At 44.3% G+C, this 26,351-nt stretch overlaps 2 protein-coding genes across 2 annotated transcripts in view; one reads left to right on the top strand and one right to left on the bottom strand.

Moving 5' to 3' along the window:
• Positions 1-26,351, top strand: part of LOC126095545 (uncharacterized) — a 471,749-nt gene that overhangs the window by 166,382 nt on the left and 279,016 nt on the right. The gene's annotated exons all lie outside the window — the stretch shown is intronic.
• The window catches only part of LOC126094843 (15-hydroxyprostaglandin dehydrogenase [NAD(+)]-like), a 152,539-nt gene that overhangs the window by 120,651 nt on the left and 5,537 nt on the right, over positions 1-26,351 (bottom strand). The gene's annotated exons all lie outside the window — the stretch shown is intronic.

The following is a 26,351-nucleotide window of genomic DNA, read 5'->3' as shown; positions in this document are numbered from 1 at the left end:
TAATCTTATCATTGCTCCGCTCTCTCCCCATCCAAAGCCATCTGTACACACTAGTAAACATCGAACTTTCGCCTTTTGTTAGTTTTATTCCTTATCTCGGTCTCGACTCACAACGTGGCTGGCTTTTCACGTTGTCATATAGATCTCAGCAATGAACTAAACAAATTCCACCTACATACAGGGTTACCATAAATGATTCATTCGTTTTCAAAGCTCTAATTTTTCCAAGGTATTTCATATACGAATATGATTGAGGCGTGAAGAGAACTATAAACTCAGCAATTTTGCATATTGCACACTACAAATGTTCTACGACTGCCACTCTGGCCACACGACACATGTCCAGCTGTAATAAATTTCGTTCCGTACCTTACGTAGTAACATTCTGTGAATGGCCATTACTGAAGAATTTTTCGTTCTCCGAGTTGTTTCAGTCCTTCATGTACTCCCAAAGGAAAAATTCACAAGGCATTAAGTCAGACGACCTGTATGGCCAAGGGAACAGTTACCTTCACCGGTACGATCAACCCAGTTCCTCATTCAGATGGCGACAAACATCGATGTTCCAACGAGGGGGTGTCCGTCTTACTGCAAAATCTCCCACACATTTGTATGCGGTATACCAAGCCTATGGCTTGCACGGACAGCTGATTTTTTTGGAATACGTAGAAAGTTTCCCGTTCCACTCTCGACTGTTACATCTGGTACACTTGGGAGACCTGTATTTTTCTGTTAACAGAGACAATCAGTGCTACTAAATTGTCGATACCAACGCATAACTCTCTGGCAACTGTTATTTTCTATAATACACGCTGCAGTGTTGTAACAGGCAAGTATCTCGCATACTCAGACGAATAAGAACTCTTTTATATATATATATAGTCTGCTGCAGCTCGACGAAATGGCGATAAACTATATATATATATATATATATATATATATATATATATATATATATCGCCATTTCGTCGAGCTGCAGCAGACTTTTAAATTACTACAAGAACTGGTAGTACTAGTTGCATGATTGACAAAGTGTAGGACAACACTTCTGGATATTGGTGGGAAACTGGCAGTTTGGTTGGAATTCAAATTGGGAAACTGTTAAACTGGCTGTATAATTGGTAAAATGGCGTCGTGACGGCGTACAGTGGCACATATACCACATACGCCACAGTTACCGCATATACGTCCGGCCGTTGCGGACGAGCGGTTCTAGGCGCTACAGTCTGGAACTGCGCGACCGCTGTGGTCGCAGGTTCGAATCCTGCCTCGGGCACGGACGTGTGTGATGTCCTTAGGTTAGTTAGGTTTAAGTAGTCCTAAGTTCTAGGGGACCGATGACCTCAGATGTTAAATCCCATAGTGCTCAGAGCCATTTGAGCCAACCCCACATACACCACAACTGTGCCATAGTTACGCCACATCATAAATACGCCACATTTGCACCCTGCATACGCCACACATACACCATACATATGTTGTACAGACACCATCATAAGGTATTTTGATAGTATAAAATAATGATGTCGTAGCATCCTCTAAAAAAATGTTAGACGAGTAGTTCTAAATCTGGAAATTGGTAAACTGACAATTTGATAGGACCCCAAATCTGAAAAGTAAAATTAGCGGACACCCGCACGCCCACACACACACATACACACACACACACACACACACACACACACACACATATATATATATATATATATATATATATATATATATGGGGTGGGGGCGTGCAGGTGTCCGCGTACGTGTGACTGAACCTAAAAATGGTAGCCAATATTAGCGTGATTAATGCCTTTTGGCTCTAGCTGCAAAGTACTGAAGATTTTCTGTAAGCACTGCACAAATATTTATACTATGTAATGCATTTCATTAAAGAGTGTGTTCGGAAGCTGCCGTTATAAACTCCTAGGACTTTTAGACCGTAGTGAATACATAATATTTTGAATAGGAGCCCATGTCCGGAAACGTACCATTTCCATTCTACGACTGTTTCAATCTAGATGTGTTTCGCGCCAAAGCCTGCTGAGGAAAAGAGAAAAATCTCAGAGCTGCTTGATCTTCCTACAAAACGTATTGGACTCGTTCTTTGAAGCTGTCCCAATGAATGTCCGTCGGGAAATGTGGTTTCATCATGATGGTGCAACACTTCACTTCCCACAAGGGATTCGGAGACATATCAACACACGATATGATGAAAGATGGCTAGGCCGAAGTGGTCTAACCACGTGACCACCGTGATTGCCGGATTTAGCTCCTATGGCGGGGCCGTATGCAAAGTTTAATTTACGAGACTCCTGTAGAGACAGCAGAAGGTATGCTGCCACGAGTTCTGGCCGCTACACTAGAGACTGAAGAGACACCAGATGGGGTGGAGAGTGTGTACCAGAACATGCTTCGTAGTACAACGTCTGTAACAACGTTAGTGGTGGCCATATCGAGCCCCTGTTGTAATGTAACTGTACTGTTCTGTACATACAGAATGCTAGGTTCTTTTTGGTTTGTAACAATGTAACGCTTAATGTTTAGGTGTTAATACAATCAAATATGCTCAAGTGATAAATGGATGTTTCGTTACGTTTCCTTTCGAATTGTTACGTAATAATTGCCCTGCGTCACGCCTAATTCACTTCCTCAAGCAGAAGTGGACGAGTTAAATATCTCAGTGCAAACTGCGGTAGAACGGAAATAGTGTTTCCAGACATGGGTTCCTATTCAAAATGTTGTGTACTCCTTCCCCTCTACAAAGTTCTGTTAGTTTGTAACTGGAATTTCCGAACTGCCTATGTTTGGGTGTTGTCAATAGGCTTTAGCGATCGCGTATGTTAAGTCTGCTTAACTCATTGATTCCTTTAGGCAATTACATCTTAGGGTCCCCATAGTTACTGTCTTGGAGACAACAACTTTACTACATTTTGTCCTCACTCTTAACACTAGCAAAGAAAGCCTCTGGGAAGGTGATACTTAGCTCACCCCTACTAACTGCGAACGGCCATACACTGGAATACTAGTCGAAAATATCGCAGTCGAGACCGTTTGCTTCATTAAGGGACAAACAATAAAAAAACTGTTTTACAAAGGTCTATTCACATCTGAACTTGCTTAAGAGCGGATGGTTACATTGCTCTAAATGCGATGGACAAGATGTTGTATAGTGCAACAGGACGGTTTCTAATTTCTCTTATGTGTAAGGTACACACTGTAATTATAAATCGAAGCTTAACACACATAAATACAACAACCATCTGCTGCAGGGCATGATATAACAGTTTCTCGATTTCATCGTTAATAATTAAAAGTGTAGGCAGCTAAATAATAGCTTGCATTTGATAAACGCCGGCTCTTTTGTCCTCTTTAGACCTACGAAATAACACTGCTCGATGGTTCTTTTTCTTCTTCGTTTGCTGGTGCCTCATCCTACAGTTGCCCAGGGTCTGCACGGTTAGAATCTTATTTGGCAAGGTCAGTTTTAAGGGGTGGCCCAATGCACGTCCTGCCGCCACCCTGTACCCCCAGGACAGAATTGGTGTACCACAGCTATCTGCATCTAGTGTAATCCATGGAATAGAGCAAACATGTCCAGATGTCTGCGAGTTGCATAACTGAGGCGGAACGTGGGGACCAGACCGGTATTCACCTAGCGGGATGTGGGAAACCGCCTAAAAACCACATCTAGACTGGCCGGCACACCGGCCAACGTCGGTAATCCACCGGGCGGATTCGATCCAGGGCCGGCGCGCCTATCCGAGTCCAGCAAGCAGCGCATTAAGGCCCTCGGCTTATCGGGCAGGTAACATTGCTCGACGGTATTATGATAAAAACAATACTTTTCTCCTGCTGCATTAATACTATGTAACACGAACAGGCACTGGCCTACACACACGGCAGTAGTTCAAAAGGTTCAAATGAGCACTATGGGACTTAACATCTAAGGTCATCAGCCCCTAGAACTAGGAACTACTTAAACCTAACTAACCTAAGGTCATCACACAAATCCATGGCCGAGGCAGGATTCGAGCTTGGGACCATAGCAGTCGCGCGGTTCCGGGCAAAACCGCTCGGACACCGCGGCCGGCCACGGCAGTAGACGGAATGTTTGTTTTGAAAGGCTGGGGCTTGCAGAAGTACCTACTCAGTACACTTGGCGACCACCAACTCGATAGAAATGAATGTTGGTACAGACAGCAAAATTGCGCGCTGCCTAATGAAGATGTTACATCGAACAAATACTCCACCGTACACGATCGCTAATGCATATTCAAGACATCCAATTATTTAATGAAACTGCGTTACTTATCTCAGTACTTGTGGAGTGCTTACAGAAAATCTCCAGTATTTGCTGCTAGGTACAGAAGGCAATAATGGTGCTAATATCGGTTACCAACTTTAGATTTAGTCACACACACACACACACACACACACACACACACACACACACACACACATACACACACACACACACACACATACTCTGTCTCTCTCTCTCTCTTTTCTCCCAGAGGACTAACATTTCTGTAGGGTTCACACACACTGTAAAGCCAAAGTACCTATCGTTAATATTTTCCAGCATTTTGGGGGAATGTGTTATGACGTCCCACACACACCGTTGCCAAAGTAACTTACTTCACCAGTTTTTAAACACTAGCTCTCACTACAGGGACTGAACTGGAATAACAATAAAAAATTAATTTCTTGTAATAAATACCCACACCGTAATCCTTTTACTATAGAGCACGGACCTAGAACTGAGACCAAATTGCCAAAGAGCAGTGAAGCCCTACAGCTTTTCGATAAGTGCAACAGTGGAAGACTGATAAATAATGCAGTCTGTTCGAATACTTTCAAGAACGGGCTACTTCGTGACAGCTGCTGTGATTAACCCTTGCTTGCTTGATGCTGGACGTAGACCCACATTTGGCGTCAGGCAGTTAATTACGTATACTGCATGCATCTTTTACTGCAAGAATCAATGGTTCAAATGCTTCAAATGGCTCTAAGCACTATGGGACTTAACATCAGAGGTCATCAGTCCCCTAGAACTTAGAACTACTTAAACCTAACTAACCTAAGGACATCACACACATCCATGCCCGAGGCAGGATTCGAACCTGCGACCGTAGCGGTCTCGCGGTTCCAGACTCTAGCGCCTAGAACCACTCGGCCACACTGGCCAGCACAAGAATCAATGGATTTACACAGTATACAGTACAGATACGTATCCGCATAAAGTTTTCAACTAGTTTGGTTTATTCTACTAATTTTCCAATTTTACAGCTAATTTTACCAGTTTACAGAGGTGGCATCCTACCAAATTGTCAATTTACTGGTTTCCAAATTTAGCGAATTTCGGCTAACTTTTATACAGACTATGCTATGACATCGCTATTTTATACTGCCGATGTATCTTTCTCTAGCGTATGCATTATGTATGTGTGGCGTATGTGTATGTACGACGCATTTGGGACGTAAAAGTGAAGTGTTAGTTGTGTAATTGAGGTGTGTGCGTAGCGTAATTGTAATATATTTGAGATATATATGTGGTGAAATTGTGGCGTATGTGGCGTACGTGCTGTCGTATGCCGTCGTGGAACTATTTTTACCAATTTCCTTATTTGACATCCCATCAAACTGCCCGTTTCCAGCTTTGGTCTGCTACCACTTTGTCAATCGTGTAGCCAATACTAGCAAATTGATATCAATTTAAATGCGCGGTACAGATGACAGTTCCAAGATTCCACTGCTGCTGCAAGTTTAACTGCTAGCACTTTATGAAATGCAAGTGTACGTGTTGTTATTGATTAAAAGGGCTAAAAAATAAAAATAATACACACACACACACACACACACACACACACACACACACACATATATATATATATATATATATATATATATATATATATATATGTGTGTGTGTGTGTGTGTGTGTGTGTGTGTGTGTGTGTGTGTATAGGACATTTTGAACATTTCGTGTACCAAAGTGTTTGAAGTCACGCTGGTACGTTCTGTTGCTGTGTGTTTCCATTCCATGATTAATTTGATTTGAAGAGAAGTAATAAAATGAGCTCTAACATGGAAAGTAAGCGTTTCCGGACACATGTCAACATAACATATTTTCTTTCTGTGTGTGTGAGGAATGTTTCCTGAAAGTTTGGCCGTACCTTTTTGTAACACCCTATATGTATGCTATACAGATAGTCATGTCTGCAAGAAGGCAGCCCAATTGCCTAAGAGAATAGTAGTTTGTGGGCCGGCCGCGGTGGCCGAGGGGTTCTAGACGCTTCAGTCCGGAACCGCGCGACTGCTACGGTCGCAGGTTCGAATCCTGCCTCGGGCATGGACGTGCGTGATGTCCTTAGGTTAGATAGGTTAGGTTTAAGTAGTTCTAAGTTCTAGGGGACTGATGACCTCAGATGTTAAGTCCCATAGAGCTCAGAGCCATTTGAACCAATAGTAGTTTGTGGAACAGCATTGGATCTGGGGCCCTTTGGGTTGCGAACATTTGCTGCTGCAGCTGTGCCACTGTGTAGTCGGATCACAACAGGACTGATAGATTGGGAAGGCAGTCAGGATTACATCACAGGGCACATCCATGTCCTGATCCTGCACTAGACCAGACGCTGTACCAATAGCAACAAATCCTTAGTATAAACCATTAAATATATAGTGCCTCTGGAGAACGAGTAAGAGATTCCAGCGAAACTTCAGTATGGTACTTGAAACAATTTTTCGTATCATGAGGGCCAGCTCACATGTTGCAGTATTGTTTCGAGAACGCAGCAAAAGTTTCGCTGGGAAGGCCTTAGACATCTTCTATGCAGTCCTGATGCCTCTTCATCCGTTTTACATGTTTTTGGAGTCCTGAAGAAAGGCATCAGTGACTGTCAATTCGGACGAAAAGGTGCATGACTGGGTACAATGATGTTTCCGAACGTAACCGTGTTTCCGTGAGACCGTCGTGCTTCACAGTGGAATAAATGTATTACCGGTTATGGTGATTACTTTTGAAATAATAACAACTTTTCTTATTTTTTCCCTGTCTGACTCATTCTCGTTTAATTGCCCTTAGACCTATGGACACAGATCCAATGACACATACGAGGTACCAATAAGAACGAAATTACCGTTCAGAACATTCGCACTCTTTTCTCTTAAACATTATAAAAGGGAACCAAGCCATATAATATATTAAATGCATAAAATCGGCCACCTCTAAGTAAGAACAACCCCACAGGGGATCCAAAACTCTTTTGTGGATACGTGTGTGGCGAGCACGGGACACCGAGCTTGTGCAACTCTCTTTCCTTTCTAGGTTGCATACCTTCCCTTTCCATATCCTTCCCTGTCACTAATCCTTCACCTCCCTCCCCCCCCCCCCCCTGCCCTTTATCATCTCTTTTTCCCTCTGACGGTTGTGAATGAATGAATTGGTTTCTCTTCTCTTATCTCTACAATGTAAAGTATCTGTCCTTATCTGCCTTCTTCTCCATTGCAGCGTTTGAGAATTCTTCTCTTTTTTCCATTTCTTTGTTCCTCCCTTTTTCTTTCTTTCCTCCCTGTGCGTGTCTGAAGGCCAACCCATAAGTAAGCGGTGGCAGGGTAGCGCGTAATTCCCCACCCCGAGTTGACAAGTAGGACAGGTACATACCCCCTGGTAAAGGCCAGGCCTAGGGAGGGGTTATTACTCGAGCTGGTACCTCCTGAACATGTCGACTGGTCCCTCCCTCCGTTTCTCGGGAGGTGTGACTGAGGTGTGGATAATCACATAAGGCGGGAGTGCCCTCAGAGAGGGCCCCCACTAGGAAGGAGCACTCCATCAGAGACACCAGTAATCATGGGGGGTACTTTCACAATGGTTTCTTCTACTTCTACAACTTCTGCCCACAAGAGAAAGCTAGATGAGTCTCAGCCACAGAAAATTCTTCCATCAGTGGCAAAGTACGTAGTTGATTCTCTGTCTGACAATGGTCGAGACTTCTCAAAAATTAACCCTTCCATTATTCAGAAAGGTGTCGACGCAACTGCAGGTCCTGTGAAGTCTTGTTCCTGGTACGAAATGACAGTTTGTTGTTGCAAACAGACAGTGCCTCCAGGCACAAAAATTGCTTCTAACTACACTGCTACACAGCTTCTCTGTCCGGGGGGAAGTGCACCATACTTCAAACTCATTGCACGGGGTGGTTTATACAAGATCACTCGACGGATTATGAAATAAGGACATTCAAAATTACCTGTCTGATCAGGGAGTGACAGCCGTACATCGAATAATGAAAAGGGTTGAAAAGTAATAGGTTCCGACCCACTCTCTCTTCTTCTTGACATTTAACAGAGCTCAACTTCCATCGAATATTAAAGTAGTATAATTTAAGTTCGCACTTACATGCCCAACCCTAAGCGTGGTTATCAGTGTCAGAGGATTAATCATACCATATGGCCAAATGCATTACCTATGGCAGGGATTGTCCATCCCCACCCCCTCGTTGCATCAACTGTATGGACAACCACGCTGCTTCCTCTAGAGATTGCCTCATTTTTATAGAAGAATGAATTATTCAGGAAATCCGAGTGAATGAAAAGAGGTCTACCTTCGCTGCTTCGTAGGTTATTCGCCAGTAAAACGCCCACTGTGCTCCCCACGGGTAAATATAGCACTGTTCTCGCCTCTCCGCGACCTACTAAGGAGGTAGCCATGCAGACTTGCAATCTCATCTTAAGCGCTACGGTCGTCAGATCGGCCGGCCCAAAGATCGCCTATTCAACCTCCCAACTATCACCCGCTCACTGTAAGGTTCAAGCTTCATCGGCTGCTGCTAAATCTTGGGCCCCAAAATCGGACTCCAGACTTCCAAAAAATTTTTCCTTTTTTCGTCCATCATATGTCAATTATCCACAGGAATATCCACGGAATTCGCTCCAATCGGGATGGACTGTCGATCCCCTTACAATCCTACTCCCCAGTCGTCTTCTGTCTTCAGGAAACAAAGATTCGTCCCCATGATCGCTTTGTCTTCACTCATCTCCAATCAGTCCAGTGTGATCTCGCCTCTGTTGCTGGCGTTCTGGCACGCAGGTGACTTACGATTCTTCTCCATGATACATTCCATTATCACTAAATCCTCTTACACAGTCCCTTCCAAGCGGTTGCTGTACATCTTTCCCTTTCTGGATTCACCTCTATTTGTACCATATACATTTCATCGTCCACACCAATGGCAAGAGCAGATCTCCTTCATCTCCTTGGTCAGTTTCCACCTGCCTGTTTGCTGACTGGGGACTTCATCGCCCACCACCTGCTTTGGGGATTTCCGCGTCCTTGTCTGAGAGGCTCCCTATTGCTTGACCTCTTCCACCAAGCGGATCTTGTTTGTCTGAACACTGCGGAACCTACATTTTTGTCTGCCTCCACGTCAACCTACTCTCATCTGGTCCTTTTGTTCGGTACTAGTCGGCTATCTCGGCGCTTTGAAGGGTTTTCTCTTGCTGATACACACTCGAGTGACCATTTTCGCCGGCCGAGGTGGCCGTGCGGTTCTAGGCGCTCCAGTCCGGAGCCGCGCTGCTGCTACGGTCGCAGGTTCGAATCCTGCCTCGGGCATGGATGTGTGTGATGTCCTTAGGTTAGTTAGGTTTAAGTATTTCTAAGTTCTAGGGGACTGATGACCACAGTAGTTGAGTCCCATAGCGCTCAGAGCCATTTTTTTGACCATTTTCCATGTGTCCTTCGATTGCAGCCACAACTGCCATCTATGCACCCAAGACGCTGGAAGATTTTTCAAGCCGACTGGACACTTTTCCCCCCACTAGCAACATTCGATGACAGTCAATTTCCTTGCATCGGTGATCACGTCACTCATGTTACGGACGTTATTCTTACAGCCGCGGAACGTTCAGTACCTCGTACCTCCACTTTGCCCTGGCGCCCCCAGTTACTTGGTGGAACCAGGCGTGTCATACCGCAATACACAAGCGGAGACGTGCTCTTCACGTTTTCCGCCATCATCCACGTTGGCCAACTGTATCCGCCATAGGCAATTACGTGCGCGATGCCGTCGGATCATACGCGATAGCAAGAGGGCAAGCTGAGATTTCTTTATCAGGTCCTTTAAGGCCCGTTTCACACTGGGACACTGGTGACGGTTGCCAGTGATGGTCACTGGTGACTGTGGTGAACACTCTCGGGTCACTGGTGTCCGCCACCGCAGGTATTGCCAACTAACTAGTTAGTGAAATGGACCAGTACAGCGGTAGCAACTAAATTTCTCTAGCCTTTTATAGTTCGAAAAATAAGGTATTAAATTTGATAAAAGAACATACAACTTACTAATTTTGTTTTTCTTATCCATGCTCTTCTCATTGAAATCAGGCACAAACTTCGTTATAATTTCTTGCCACGCACTCGTTTTCATCCGTTTGTTGCTATAGTCATCGCTTCTCACATCCCAAATAGCAGGACGGCTTTCTACTTTTCTTACAAATTCTTCCGTGTTAATCAAATCTAAACTCATGAGTACAGTGTGTACAGTATAATTTTCAATGAATATTTCACGTCACTGTCTCAGAAATGACTGCCTGTACAGTTGACAAGTCTGCAGCGCTGTGTCTGTGATCAGTGTTCCAATGTGAACATATCAATTCAAACCAATGCATGTACAGCGGTGACTGCTGTCAACACAGTGGCCTTATCCATCACATGTGGTGAGGGTGAGTCACTGTTGCGTCACAGTGTGAAGCAGTGTAGCGTTCCGGTTTGAATGCTCCAGTTCAAACGAACGTATCTCTGTCGGTGATCGTCGCTGGTGACCGTCACCAGTATCCCAGTGTGAATCGGGCCTAATACCTTCACTCCCTCATCAGTTGTTTGGAGTCGAATCCGACAGATATCTGGCACATCCAGTTTTTCCTCGACGTCTAGGCTAACTGTCGCGCACGATACCTTAGTGGACCCAGTCGCAAACTCTAACTCATTGGGTCAACACTGCTGAGATTTCGAGATCTTCTAATTAACCACCAACCCTTCTTCCGAAGAGACGGGTAGCGAAAGAGCGACCTCTTGCCTTTTCATCTCAAAATCGCGGAAGTTATAATGCCGTTTTTTCTATGTGGGAACTCAGACATGCACTCTCCGCCTCTAGCTCTGCTGCTCCGGGACCGGATGGTATCCACGTCCACATGTTGCTGCATCTATCATAGGTTAACCTGTGCTACCTCGTCCGCCTTTATAATCGACTCTGGATGGACAGTATCTTTCGCAGAAGATGGCGGAAAGCTATCGTCATTCCTGTTCCGAAACCTGGAAAGGACAAACATCTCCACTCCAACCATCGCCCAACCTCTCTCACGTGTAGTGTTTGTAAGGTTTTGGAGTGTACGGTAAATGGCTATTTAGGCTGGTGGCTGATGTCCCGAAACCTTTTAACGAATGTCCAGTGCGGTTTCCGAAAGCATCTTTCCGCAGTTGACCATCTTGTTGCTCTCTCCACTGATATCATGAACAATTTTCTCAGAAAGCGCCAATTGGTAGCTATATTTTTTGAAAAGGAGAGGGCATACTGTACCTGTTGGAGGACTGGCAACCTCCATACACTGTTCTCTTGCGGTTTTAGAGGTCGGCTACCCCTTTTCATCTATGAATTTATGATGGAGACCATGTTTAAGGTGGAAGTGAACACTATCCCGTACTTTCCTCCGAGAAAACGGGGTGCTCTAGCGCTCCGTGTGCTGTTTTGGCATCACCATAAATACAATTATGGATTGTCTCCTTTCCGATGTCTCGGGCTCCTTCTTTGTCGACGATTTCGCCATCTACTACAGCTCTCAGTGGACCAGCCTTCTTGAAAGACGTCTTCCAGGATGTCTCGATTGCCTTCACTCATGGAGCATCGAAACCGGCTTCCGACTTTCTCCCAGTAAGACCGTCTGTGTAAATTTTTGGCGTTGTATGCAGTTTTATCCTCCTGCCCACATCTAGGCCCTGTTGACCTTCCGTTAGCGGATGTCCCCAAATTCTAGGGACTTATGTTTGACAGAATCTGTGCTGGTGTTCCCACATTTCATATTTTTCGGCTCGCTGTCTGCGATCCCTCAACACCCTCTGTGTTCTGAGTCGTACCTCCTGGAGCGCAAAGCGAGTGGTACTGCTCCGCCTAAATCGTGCCTTTGTGCACTTGAATTTGGACTATGGAAGCATAGTTTACTCCTCTGCACGGCCGTCTATTCTTCGATGTCTAGGTTCTGTACACCACCGTGGATTGTGTTTAGCGTCTGGAGCTTTTTACACTAGCCTCATGGAGAGTCTTTTCGCTAGGACTGCTGTACCTCCGCTGTCCACTCAGCGAGGTGTCCTGAGTCGTTACATTAGTCATCTGTCTTCCATGCCGCGCGACTGCTACGGTCGCAGGTTCGAATCCTGCCTCGGGCATGGATGTGTGTGATGTCCTTAGGTTAGTTAGGTTTAAGTAGTTCTAAGTTCTAGGGGACTGATAACCACAGATGTTAAGTCCCATAGTGCTCAGAGCCATTTTTTTTTTGTCTTCCATGCCTGCTCATCCACCCCATGCCAAGTTCTGCGACACCTTGGATTTAGGGTATGCAGGCAGCCTTTCCTCTCTACTACCACTGGGAGTGCGCTTCCGTCAACTGTTACATTCACTTTCCTTCAAATTTCCTAAAATTTTCTTGACAAACTGGGGCACGACGCCACCTTGGCCTCGCCCTCAGACCGGCCTTCTCCGTGACCTTTGTCAGCTTCCCAAGGATGGTACCCCCCGCCATACTTTATCGTCGGGCATTTGCTGCTCTACGAGCACAAATGGAGTATGCCACATTTATTTACACTGATGGTTCCAAGACCACCTTTGGTGTCGAGAGTGCCTATATTATTGACGATACCCCTATTAGATTTCGGCCTCCCGACCAGTGTTCGGTTTTTACTGCGGAGCATTACGCTGTTCCCCAGGGTGTCCAATACATCCGTCGCCATCGGCGGATACAGTTTATTATATGGTCGTATTCTCTCAGCTCTCTTCTCAACCTCCAAGCTCTTTATTCCATCTACCCTCCGGTCGACCGGATTCAGGCCTCCACATGCTCCATTTGAGGGCGGGGGGGGGGGGGGGGGCATATCTGTGGGATTCCTCTGGATTTCAGGACATGATGATATACGCGGAAACGAGGCGGCCGATACAGCGGCAAAGTCTGCTGTCTCTCTTCCTCGGCCGGCTGTTCCTGTTCGCATGGTTCCGTTTGCCGATCTACAGGGCGTTTTATGTTGTCGTGTTGCTCTTTTACGGCGCACACATTGATCTGCGCTTCAGGATAATGAATTACGCGACATAAAATCTCTTCCCTGTGCTTGAACCTCTTCCTCCCCTCCACGTTGTCGGGAGGAGGTAATTTTAACTAGACTCCGGATTGGGCACTGGCTTTTTGTCATCGACATCATTTAAGTTGCGCTCCTCCCCCGCTTTGTCCCAACTGCTCTCAATCGTGGACGGTGAGACACCTTTTACTTCAGTGCCCCTATTTTAATCCGCTACGCGCCCGGTTACAGCTGTCGCCTGATACATCTTCACTTTTAGCAGATGACGGGCTCTCAGCCGATCGCGTCCTTGAGTTTATAAGTGTTGGTGAGATGACATCGGCCATTTCAATTTCTTTTCGGGGAAAACAATCCCCCTTCAATAGCACTTTTCTAAGATTTCCTTCCTTTTTAGTTTCCCCACCTTCTTGAGTTTTGCTCCCATTGCTGTTGATTTAAATCCTTGTTTTTACCCTTCACTAAGCCGCAGAATGGGCGCTTATGACCATAGGTGTTTTGCGCCCTAAAACCATAATAAAAGAAAACAACAGATCTAACAGCAGACTCACACGCTCTCAGCCCCCATACCTTACAGTCGCGCATCAAATCCACGTAGTGGAACAAACGAATAACATCGACGTTTACCATGACTATCCAGTAGCTCCACCAACTTCTGACTGATGCTGTTGCTACTACTACTACTAAAACAGTAAAAAATGCTACAAATCTATCAACGCTATGAACAATAGTAATCATACAATTTTCTGCATTTAAAGTATGTACGAGGGCGTATTGAAAAGTAATGCTTCCGAATTTTTCTTTCTGTTCTTAATACCGACCTACATTTCCGCTTCTTTGAGGCATATTGCAACTGCCTGCCACTAGAGGGCTCCGAATTATATCGTGTAACATGGCGGTGTGTAACGAAACTATATTGCCGCGTGAGAAACAGCGTTCTTTTATCGAGTTTCTAACCTCAGAGGAGTTAACCCTCACATGGAGCACCTGCTCCTTCAGCATGACGACGCCAGACCACACAACAGCTCTGCGACATCTGCAACTATCTGACGCCTCGGTTTCACTGTATTCCAACACCCTCTCCATACAGTGAAGAGTGGCGCGCCCTACCTTCACCCAACAAACTTCGGGCCATCAAGGAGGCAACCGGTGCGTGGCGCTCCTCCTTGCGGGTCTCTCGCCAGGACTCTGTTGTCCTCTGCCAGCTGCGCATTAGCCACACGTGCTTGACTCACAGCTATTTATTGCACCGCGAGGACCCACCTTTATGCCGCTGCTTGTCAGCTTTGACTGTGGTCCACGTCTTGCTGGACTGCCCGCTTTTAACTCCGCTCAGGCAGACGTTTGCACTTTTATCAGATGACGTTCCGATGGCAGATTTAGTTTTGACTTTTATTCGTGCAGGGTTTTTTTTATCGCTTGATCTAAGTGTTTGTCCTTTTTTGTGTCGAGTCTGGCCTATGGCCTACGATTTTAGACTGGGATTTTAGTGCATTTCTTGGTGGTTGGCTTTTCCTTTTTTTGTTTCTATGGTCGGCCAACCACTGTCACACTCGGTGTGATTTTAATTTCTTTTGTTTATTTATTTTATTTATTTATTGTTCCTTGGGACCAAATTAAGGAGAAGTCTCCATGGTCATGGAACGAGTCAATACATGAAATTATAACACGATTGTAGAAACAGATAAAATGAAACATAAGAAACATATTCAGGCGATAAGTAGTTTGTTTAAATAAAGAAAATCAACAATGTAACACTGGAATTTGCTTAATTTTTTGGCTTTTGCAGGAGCTCCTCGACAGAATAGAAGGAGTGAGCCATGCGGAAACTCTTCAGTTTAGACTTAAAAGCGTTTGGGCTACTGCTAAGATTTTTGACTTCTTGTGGTAGCTTATTGAAAATGGATGCAGCAGAATAGTGCACTCCTTTCTGCACAAGAGTCAATGAAGTGCATTCCACATGCAGATTTGATTTCTGCATAGTAGTAACTGAGTGAAAGCTGCTAACTCTTGGGAATAAGCTAATATTGCTAACAACAAACGACATTAAAGAAAATATATACTGTGAGGGCAATGTCAGAATTCGCAGACTATTGAATAGGGGTCGACAAGAGGTCCTCGAACTTACACCACATATAGCTCGAACAGCCCGTTTTTGAGCCAAAAATACCCTTTTTGAATCAGAAGAATTACCCCAAAAGATAATACCTTACGACATAAGCGAATAAAAATATGCGAAGTAGACTACTTTTCGTGTTGAACTGTCACTTATTTCAGATACTATTCTAATGGTAAATAAAGCAGCGTTTAGTTTCTGAACAGGATCCTGAACGTGGGCTTTCCACAACAGCTTACTATCTATCCGAACGCCTAGGAACTTGACATGTTCCGTCTCGCTTATAATATGCCCATTATGTCTGATCAAAATATCGGTTCTTGTTGAATTGTGAGTTAGAAACTGTAAAAACTGAGTCTCACTGTGATTTAGCATCAAATTATTTTCCACAAGCCACGAACTTATTTCATGAACTACATTACATGATACTGTTTCAATATTGCACACAAGATCCTTCACTACCAAGCTGGTGTCATCAGCTAACAGAAATATTTTTGAATCACCTGTAATACTAGAAGGCATATCATTATATAAATAAGAAACAGCAGTGGCCCCAGCACCGACCCTTGGGTACGCCTCACTTAACAGTGCCCCATTGGGACTGAACATATTGCGGAGAATTACCTTCTGCTTTCTGTTCTTAAAGTAAGAGGCGAACCAATTGTAAGCTACTCCCCCTACTCCATAATGGTCCTACTTCTGCAGTAATATTTTGTGGTCAACACAGCCAAAAGCCTTCGTTAAATCAAAGAAAACACCTAGCGTTCGCAACCTTTTATTTAATCCGTCCAAAACCTCACAGAGAAAAGAGAATATTGCATTTTCAGTTGCTAAACCATTTCTAAAACCAAACTGTACATTCGACAGCAAATTATGTCAATTTAAATGCTCCTGTAACCTTGTATATACAACCTTCTCGATAACTTTAGCAAACACCGATGGCGTAGAAATAGGTCTAAAATTGTCAACATTATCCCTGTTTCCCTTTTTATAAAGTGGCTTCACTACCGAGTACTTTAATCGGTCAGGAAACCGACCACTCCTAAAGGAAAAGTTACAGATATGGTTAAGCACTGGGCTGACATACATAGAACAATACTTCAGTATTCTGCTAGATACCCCGTCATATCCATGAGAGTTCTTGGTCTTTAGTGATTTAATTATTAACTCAATCTCCCTCTTGTCAGTATCATGGATGAGCATTTCAGGTAACAGTCTCGGAACACTTTTTTCTAAGAGCGCTATATGATTCCTTGTTGGGACTAGGTTTCTATTTAGCTCACCTGCTATATTCAAAAAGTGATTATTAAATACTGTACATATATGCGACTTATCAGTAACACGGACATTCCCACTACGCACTGATTATATATCCTCGACCTGTCTCTGCAGACCAGCCACTTCCTTTACGACTGACCATATGGTTTTAATTTTATCTTGAGACTTAGCTATTCTATCTGCAAACCACATACTTTTTGCCTTTCTAATAACATTTTTAAGCACCTTACAATACTGTTTGTAATGGGCTGCTGCATTTAGTTTTTGACTGTTTCTAACGTTTTGATATAATTGCCACTTTGTTCTACAAGATATTCTTATCCCTCTAGTCAGCCACCCAGGCTGCCTGTTTGTGCTAGTACCCTGTTTTGAACGTTCTAACGGAAAGCAACTTTCAAAGAGCACTAGAAAATTCTTGAAAAAAGCATTATATTTATCGTCTACTGTATCAGCACTATAAACATCTTGCCACTCTTGTTCCTTGATAAGGTTTACAAAGGTCTCTATGGCAACTGGATCAGCTTTCCTAAACAGTTGATAACTATATTTAACATGTGCATCATGATCTGAAAGGCCATTCATCTTTTTGCTAACAGAATGCCCTTCTAGTAATGGGGAATGAACAAAAATGTTGTCTATGGTTGTTCTACTGTTCCCTTGCACTCTCGTTGGAAAGAATACGGTTTGCATAAGATTATGTGAATTAAGGAGGTCTACCAGCATCTTTTTCCTTGCACAATCACTTATTCAATTAATATTGAAGTCACCACATATAACTAACTTTTTGTGTTTCCTATAAAGTGAACCAAGAACCTCCTCTAGCTTTACCAAACATGTTGTGAAATTGGAGTCCGGGAATCTATAAATAACAACAGTTAGAAGTTTAGCTCCACTAAATTTAACCACATCTGCACAACATTCAAACACCTTTTCAGTGCAGTAGTTTGAAACATCAATTGACTCAAATGAGATGCCGTTTTTCACATACATGGCTACTCCCCCACACCGCAAAGAGCTCCTAGAAAAGCTGTCAACCAACCTGTATCATGGTAAAGGAAGCCTCGGAATTATCTCCTTATTTAAGAAGTGTTCAGATATACCAATAATTTCAGAGTCAACATCTATAAGCAGTTCACTAACTTTATCCCTAATACCTTGTATATTTTGATGAAATATACTAATTACCTAATTACTCGGATACCTAAGCTTTGTCAAAAGCGGTTCCTTTGTTAGAGAGACTTCCCTTAAGCAGGAATACCTATCAGCTGACTTCAATCTAAAAAAGGTGCAGCTCTAACACCCACTACTGCAGGAATTTTCCCGTGAGTGATCCCACCACCCCCACCTATGCTGTCACCTATAAGCTTTGCCAACCTCCCCTTCCCATACCTGTTGAGGTGCAGGCCATGTCTAGTGAAACCGGTCCTGCTGATAGGCTCCACCGACACCACTGAAATGTGACCCTTTCTTTTGTTTGGTCTGTCTGTGTCTTTCTTGTCCTGTGTCGTCTCTTGTCATCTCCATTGTTTGTTTTTATTTCTTGTGGGGATTTCAAGTTCATGGGAAAAGGGACCGATGGTCCTAGTAGTCTGGTCCCTTCAATCCCACAAACCAACTTACTCTGAGTGTCAGTCAGCGTTGATGAACTTGTGGCTCATTTAGGACAGGAAAGTTGGGGGAGGAGGAGAAGGGGGGGGGGGTATGACTGGGTTTAGGAAAGGCGGTGATGGGAAGTTTTCAAAGCACGAGGATGTAGGAAACGAGGTTAATAGATTTGATAATGACAGGGCAATGAAACGACTGAAGAGACAAATTACTATAACATTTTAGATTTGTGTATCCTTTCCTACAAGATTATTTGACTTTGGCAGTTGAAATACAGTTTATACAGTCACCTTCTGCAGTAGTTGTTATTATCGTTACTATTATTATAATATAGCAACTTTTTCAGCTGTTGGGAAACCACAGTAAAAATTCTATGAAGAGTAGCCGTGTGAAGTTTTACTAACGTGATGTGAACTGCAAAGAATAAACACGCCGTAAAAGAAACGGTAAGTTGCTAAAAGCAGAAAAATCGCGAAGGGTGAAATTGCAACCAAGTTTTTTGACTACATGTTCTTCTAGCAACGGGACAAACTATCTATTTCAATCCATGTAAAAAGCAGAAATATACGCCACCATTACATACGATGCTTTGAAAATAAAAGCGAAACGCGACAGGCAAACTTCGGTATGCTTAAAACGGAAAAACAACAAATAACAACTGTAAATAATTTTTTATTCTAGTCACTATTATTATCCATTGTGTGTAGTGTACTACCTTCAACGCACAGTGCTCTGCAGAGGGTATGTGGGTTTCTGACATCTGCAAAGGCTAATGATTGTGATACGCCCTTCTCTCTGGTTTTCTGGATGCGTTTACTGTTTCTCTCTTATCATCAGCTGCCAGAAGACTGAGTCGTTCCTGTTTCTTTGCAGTGACAGACGTGACTTATTCGATTACTCGACTACTGAAAGTTACCACAAAGTTCTCTGATGGTTCTTCTAGCTATTAATGACTACGTGTCTGTGCGGCTGATAATGACATGAAACTCGAAACCGATCACGAGTTTCAGTAAACTAACATCTGAGCAAGAAATCGATTTCGATAATTTAATGTTGCAGGCCGTTCCTCGCATTGGAAATAATGTTCGGTGCAGAATCAATGAAACCGTCAGCGTTCCTCTTTGGTAAATTTACAAGTAGACAGCGCAATGTTTAATGCACTGAGAAGAATTGCAAGTTATCGTGACTTTATCGTGAATTAAGAAAAATTTCAGAATCGACAGTGTAACTAGCTTCAATACAGTATGCAATATATGACGCCTCATTGTAACATGGCTTTATTTGACTTTCTATTGTTGAGGAAATGTTCCACAAAGTTTCATAAATCCGTTTAATTAAATGCAACTGATAATTCTAACTTAAGGAACATGTTAAGAATTTGACAGCTGTATTTAGATGACATCTGGTCATTATCGACTTCTTTGTTCTTCGTGAATGGAATGTAATTTACAAGACCTAACATCAGCAGACAAAAATTTAGATCGGACACAATTCTACCGTCAGACCTCTGGCGTACCTATTTTAAATGGTTCACAAAATTTTAATATCCGCGATTGATGTGCAAAAAATATTCCTTCCGCCTTTGGAAAGGGAATTAGGTTTGTAGGTTTGGTCTTTACATTATTCACATAAATAGTTCATAATGTTCAATATACAGATGTAAAACAGTTATGTGTATCATGACAGTGATGTTAAAAGCTTTTTTAGTCTTGAAAATATTGTGTGTTATATAGATTTCAGTTCAGTATTTCGTCGGTCATGTATTTACAACAGTTTCTCAGCATTAAATTATGAAATTGATATGTGATTTTCAAAACTGTTCAGTTAGTATTTCGTTACACTAATCCAGAGTTTCAAATTTTGCTGTCAGTGGTTGGATATTACAGTGACGGAAAAAATCGCAACAGCAAAATATAGTTAATATATAGCAATGAAATTTCGAATACATTCCTGTCTAGGTAACGCGTTTCAGTGATCTACATTGCAGGTTCACAGGTTAAAATAAGCACGATGTCAACCACAGCAGGGACTGGGCGCTCCAGTCATGGACTGTGCGGTTGGTCCTGACGGAGGTTCGAGTCCTCCCTCGGGCATGGGTGTGTGTGTTTGTCCTTAGGATAATTTAGGTTAAGTAGTGTGTAATCTTAGGGACTGATGACCTTAGCAGTTAAGTCCCATAAGATTTCACACACATTTGAACATTTTTCAAGCAATGCAAATTCGAAATGTTGGTACTTTAATAACCCGTTTAACCGTCAGAATGTTGAATGCTAGCATGAAAACATGCATACGTACATGTATTGCTTCTAAAGGTTCCTGGTGTCAGTTTGTGGGATAAAGATCCATGCCTGTTGCACTTGGTCGGTCAATGCAGGGACGGTTAATGTTATTTGTGGCATAACATAGGGGATAGCATCCAATGATGTCCCATATGTGCTCGACTGGAGACTGATCTAGTGATCTAACAGGCCAAGGCAACATGTCGACACTCTGTAGAGCATGTTGAGTGACAACAGTGATATGGTAATAGAGCTACAATGTTGGAAAACACCCTCTGGAATGCTGTTCATGAATGGCAGTACAAGAGGTCGAGCCACCAGACTGACGTCAAATTTGCAGTCACGATGCATGGGATTACCACGCGAGTGCTCCTGCCGTCATATGAAATCATGTCCCAAACCATAATTCAGGAGTTGGTCCATTGTGCCTAGCACACCGACAGGTTGGTTGCAGACCTCAACTGGCCTCATTCTAACCAACACACGGGCATCAGTGGCACCGAGGGAAAACCAGCTTTCCATCAGAAAACATAACAGACCTCCATTCTGCCCTCCAGTGAGCTCTCGCTTGTCACGACGGAAGTCGCAAGTATCGGTGGTTTTGGGTCTGTGGAATGCACGCTATAGGGCGTGTGGCTCGAAGCTGTCCTCGAAGTAACCGATTTGTAATAATTCGTCGCATCACTGTAGTGCCAATCCCTGCTCAGATTTTTGCTGCACATGCAGTACGATCCACCAGATCCATACGCCGAATACGATGGTCTTCCCTCTTAGGTAGTGCGAAGTAGCCGCCTGGAGACCGGCCGTCTTGCGACCACACCTTCCAGTGACCACCGCTGACAGCAATCGTGTTCAGAGGCTACCTTCCTGCCAGGGCTTTCTGCAGTGCCGCAGGAGTAACATCCAGCCTATCGTAGACCTATTACACGACCCCGTTCAAACTCAGTGGGATGTCGATAATGGCATCTTTTTCGTCTTAAAAGCATTCCAATGAAACATCAACTCGCCACGTCCAGTCTCTAAGGTAACTAACGCTCAGACCGTTACAGCGTGTCTTTAAAGCAAACCTGATTTTCTGTCTCATAGTGCCACTACTAGCGCTACTCTTATGCGGCCGACGAGAAATTCGAATAGACGCCATCTTTCGGATGTAGAAACACGCCTACCAACTTTCGCTCATGTCGCACTACTCCATCTTCGTGCTGATTTTTTTTTTTTTTAGTTAGGTTAAGCTAATCCCTGGGTTAATTTCATTTTGACACACTACTCGGTCTAGTTCTGAGACAAAACATAGTAAAACCCCAGGAGAGCCGTTCAACCACTGATCAACTGCTTCTACACAATGACAGGTTAAACTACATTTCGACAATTGTTATAAAATTTTTTCAGCAGTGTTTCCAGTTTAAATACCTTTTTTGTGTTAACATTTACAATAACTAAAGTTTCTTTTCATTCGGTACAATTAATAGAGGAATTGATTTTAAAGAGCGTAATCTCATTAAAGGATTCAAAATGATATGATAATTAAATCAAGGCCCTACGCTGCCCACAGGCGTTGATAAATATCAATGGGGACAGTTGAAAATATGTGCCCCGACCGGGACTCGAACCCCGGGATCTCCTACTTGCATGGCAGACGCTCTACCTATCTTTTTTAACCACTTTTTTATTATTATTCCACAAAAACAGTAACAAAAAAGGTTAGCTTACAATGAAATGACATAAATAAGGTGAAAGATAATTGTAGTCATAAATTACAGCATTCAAAGAATGAGGAATGATATGCAGTGTTTAGCAGTAGCACACATTTAGCATATCCACTGTCACCTTCAACTTACTGGTGGCAGTTCAGCATGCACATTTCTTATCTGAGTCACCGAGGGCACAGAGGATAGTGCGACTGCAGGGACTTATCCCTTGCACGCTCCACGTGAGACCGATATTCCCAACTTAATGTCAACACACTACATTCGTAGTACCCCTGCCCATTACACTCATTACTCGTGGAAGACAATCTTACCCGGTCCCGCAAGAGTTCGGGAAATATGTGTCCATCCGCACAGAAGCAGAAGGTCAATGGCCGGTTAGCCTTAACTATATAGGAAGATGGTATCAGTTCTTTCGGACATGTCCGAAAGAACAATACCATCTTCATATATAAAGGATTCAGTTTTATATGATTAGTGAGAGTACTTTTATTATTTTACAAGATTTCCTTTTGTGTTGATATGAACACTTACTATTATTAGTGGCAGGAAGAAGAGTCTGTCAACTTCTCTTAAAACAACTACTACTGAAATCGGGTGGGATTCGGCAGAAACAGCCAGTAGTAGACAAAACTATATTTGTTACAACATAATCTTTGATACTTTTAACGCCGCGCGGGATTAGCCGAGCGGTCTGAGGCACTGCAGTCATGGACTGTTCGGCTGGTCCCGGCTGTGGCTCGAGTCCTCCCTCGGGCATGGGTGTGTGTGTGTTTGTCCTTAGGATAATTTAGGTTAAGTAGTGTGTAAGCTTAGGGACTGATGACCTTAGCAGTTAAGTCCCATAAGATTTCACACACATTTGAAAATTTTTGATTTGATACTTTTAACATTATTTCGCGGACGACAATTTGACGAATTCAGATCTGGTTTCATGTCTTTGAAATGCCATACACACATCTAGCAGTGCAATTACTGAATGTCTTAATAGTGCTATTGACAGCATTTCACAACTTATGTACAGCTGCCACACACTGCAGTTCCAGCAATACCGGCTGACAAGCGGTGACTGTGAATGGTGCGGTGCAGTCTCCATCACGGAGAAAGGCGTGCTCAGAAAATTGTATCGTACATGTTCCTCATGACACGTGTTTAAACCGTGTTCGTGATCAGTGTCTCACATCTTACGCAAGATCCATGAGTTCTCATCATGCAGTAACTGCACCAGGGAAGCAAAATTCATGTTATTTGAAGACTACATTGATTTCTTTTTAATTGTGTTCGTGCCATGAGCAGTATTCACGAGTGATTCATTCTATACTGTACGACTGTGCATAACGTCCTTTTCTCACCGACTAGTCTTTGCAATTACATCGCCTTTCGTTTCATTTGTGTGAAGATTGAGACCGAGTCAAACGCGAATTCAACTGAACATTTTATTCTGAACAGTAACTAAAACATGGTATTACTTCCCTAAACAGTACAACAACATTTCTGCTTCTAGTTGCAGGGCCATCACACGCCTATGAGCATTTACCTGTTCCGTACACGTGCTTTAGCAAGTCGTTACTTTCACTGGAAGAGTCTACCTTATCAGACTTACCCCCATGTATAGAAGTCAGTACTTGCACCAAGTTCTGTTCCTGGCAGTTACAAAATCGCCAGCCGGAAACAAGGAAAGAAGTCATCATAACAGGCCTACGAGCAAATATGCAAAGTATCAAGTTCAACAAAATCTGAGCACTTTCAATCGTCCAAAATTCTGTGAGATTCGATTTCATTTTTATCATTCAGTGTGAGAATTTCTGTATCATTTTATACGACTAAAATTTTCATACATTGTTCACTGTGAATGTTGTCTACCTGCTTGTAACTAGTTACGCAACTATCTGCTTAGGGTGATCCATTGGCCACAAATTTTTATATGCATCATGACGGTCATCCCTCGAGTCAGTGTATTTAGTGGATATGAAGGCAGAGCAGGTGAGCTGGTAACACTGCTGGTGCAGTTGGCTGAGCTCCGGAGCTGGCATGCGGCCCAGTCATACACAATAAGACGTCAGTCAGTGAAACAGCATTGTCTGGAAACATACTTACTGACTATGATTTTACAGTATGGATTCCCTTCTGCAGTCTGGTAGAAGGTATGCTGATTTGCATACACTCCTGGAAATTGAAATAAGAACACCGTGAATTCATTGTCCCAGGAAGGGGAAACTTTATTGACACATTCCTGGGGTCAGATACATCACATGATCACACTGACAGAACCACAGGCACATAGACACAGGCAACAGAGCATGCACAATGTCGGCACTAGTACAGTGTATATACACCTTTCGCAGCAATGCAGGCTGATATTCTCCCATGGAGACGATCGTAGAGATGCTGGATGTAGTCCTGTGGAACGGCTTGCCATGCCATTTCCACCTGGCGCGTCAGTTGGACCAGCGTTCGTGCTGGACGTGCAGACCGTGTGAGACGACGCTTCATCCAGTCCCAAACATGCTCAATGGGGGACAGATCCGGAGATCTTGCTGGCCAGGGTAGTTGACTTACACCTTCTAGAGCACGTTGGGTGGCACGGGATACATGCGGACGTGCATTGTCCTGTTGGTACAGCAAGTTCCCTTGCCGGTCTAGGAATGGTAGAACGATGGGTTCGATGACGGTTTGGATGTACCGCGCACTATTCAGTGTCCCCTCGACGATCACCAGTGGTGTACGGCCAGTGTAGGAGATCGCTCCCCACACCATGATGCCGGGTGTTGGCCCTGTGTGCCTCGGTCGTATGCAGTCCTGATTGTGGCGCTCACCTGCACGGCGTCAAACACGCATACGACCATCATTGGCACCAAGGCAGAAGCGACTCTCATCGCTGAAGACGACACGTCTCCATTCGTCCCTCCATTCACGCCTGTCGCGACACCACTGGAGGCGGGCTGCACGATGTTGGGGCGTGAGCGGAAGACGGCCTAACGGTGTGCGGCACCGTAGTCCAGCTTCATGGAGACGGTTGCGAATGGTCCTCGTCGATACCCCAGGAGCAACAGTGTCCCTAATTTGCTGGGAAGTGGCGGTGCGGTCCCCTACGGCACTGCGTAGGATCCTACGGTCTTGGCGTGCATCTGTGCGTCGCTGCGGTCCGGTCCCAGGTCGACGGGCACGTGCACCTTCCGCCGACCACTGGCGACAACATCGATGTACTGTGGAGACCTCACGCCCCATGTGTTGAGCAATTCGGCGGTACGTTCACCCGGCCTCCCGCATGCCCACTATACGCCCTCGCTCAAAGTCCGTCAACTGCACATACGGTTCACGTCCACGCTGTCGCGGCGTGCTACCAGTGTTAAAGACTGCGATGGAGCTCCGTATGCCACGGCAAACTGGCTGACACTGACGGCGGCGGTGCACAAATGCTGCGCAGCTAGCGCCATTCGACGGCCAACACCGCGGTTCCTGGTGTGTCCGCTGTGCCGTGCGTGTGATCATTGCTTGTACAGCCCTCTCGCAGTGTCCGGAGCAAGTATGGTGGGTCTGACACACCGGTGTCAATGTGTTCTTTTTTCCATTTCCAGGAGTGTATTTGAGTACGGCAAGAAATGCGGACACGGACACAGCGCTTCGTCGGCTGCGGCCGTTGTGCAGGTCGGGACCCGGCGGCGATGTTGTGCAGCTAGCTGGATGAGAATTCTGTAGGCGCAGGCCTACCGTGGCTCACCACCAGGCTGCGCAGCCCACTCCAGTTCTCTGAAAGGCTGAAGTGCGCTGAAGTGAATGCCAGCAGTATATCTGGGAAGGTGAGTGCCAAGAAGGTAGAAGCCGGGACCCGAATCAGCAACGCAGATTACAGCCAGGTAGGTGGTACAACGTACAGCCAAAGACGCGGTGCTCAGGTGTCTCGCCCAACAGCTTTTCGGCGATAGTTTGCGGTAACCTGGTATGGCTGTTCGCCAGGGAAGGCCCAGGCATGGACTTATCTTCTGCAGTCACAGCAGTGACCAAGCAGCAATGGCAGCTTGCAGTGGCTGAGGTCTTCTACAGCT

Source organism: Schistocerca cancellata, chromosome 8 (assembly GCF_023864275.1).
Source record: "Schistocerca cancellata isolate TAMUIC-IGC-003103 chromosome 8, iqSchCanc2.1, whole genome shotgun sequence".
Taxonomy (NCBI): domain Eukaryota; kingdom Metazoa; phylum Arthropoda; class Insecta; order Orthoptera; family Acrididae; genus Schistocerca; species Schistocerca cancellata.
The sequence above is the reverse complement of the archived record's forward strand: the minus strand, read 5'-3'. Positions and strand labels throughout refer to the sequence as shown.